Here is a 772-nt window from a genome sequence, read left to right on the forward strand (position 1 = left end):
TTAAGATGTTTCATAGCCATCTTTACTTCTTTTGAGAACTCTCTGTTCAGCTCCTTAGCCCATCTTTTAATTGGGTTGCTTCTTGTCTTGGATCTCTGTATTTTTGTTCATTATATATTATGGATATTAAACCTCTGTTGGATGTGTCACTGATGAAGATTTTCTCCCATTCTGTGGGTTTTCTCTTTGCTTCCCTGGTTGTCACCTTTGATGTACAGAAGCTTTTTAGTTTAATGAGGTCCCATTTGTTAATTCTTGACCTTGTTTCCTGAGCAATTGATGCCGGTTTAGAAAATCCTTTCCTACGTCTATATCTTATAGGTTTTCCGCAATGTTTTCTTCTAACCATTTCAGAGTTTCAGGCTTTACATTGAGGTCTTTGAGCCATTTGGAATTGACTTTTGTGCAGGGTGAAAGTTAGGGGATTAGTTTCATTCTTCTACAAGTGGAGATCCAGTTTTGCCAGCACCATTTGCTGAACATGCTGTCTTTCCTCCAGTTAATGTTCTTGGCCCCTTTGTCAAATATCAGGTGGCTGAAATTGTATTTACTCATATTTGGGTCTTCAACTTTGTTCTGTTGGTCTATGGGTCTATTTTGTGCCAGTACCATGTTGTTTTTATGACTATAGCTCTGTAGTACCACTTGAAATCTGGTATAGTAACCCCCCGGCATTGCTCTTGGTGCTCAGGGTTGTTTTGGCTATCCAAGGTCTTTTGTACTTCCATATGAATCTTAGGATTTTTTTTCCAATTCTGTGAAAAATGTCATG

Source organism: Nannospalax galili, unplaced genomic scaffold, assembly GCF_000622305.1.
Source record: "Nannospalax galili isolate Female #2095 unplaced genomic scaffold, S.galili_v1.0 scaffold1206, whole genome shotgun sequence".
NCBI classification, from domain to species: domain Eukaryota; kingdom Metazoa; phylum Chordata; class Mammalia; order Rodentia; family Spalacidae; genus Nannospalax; species Nannospalax galili.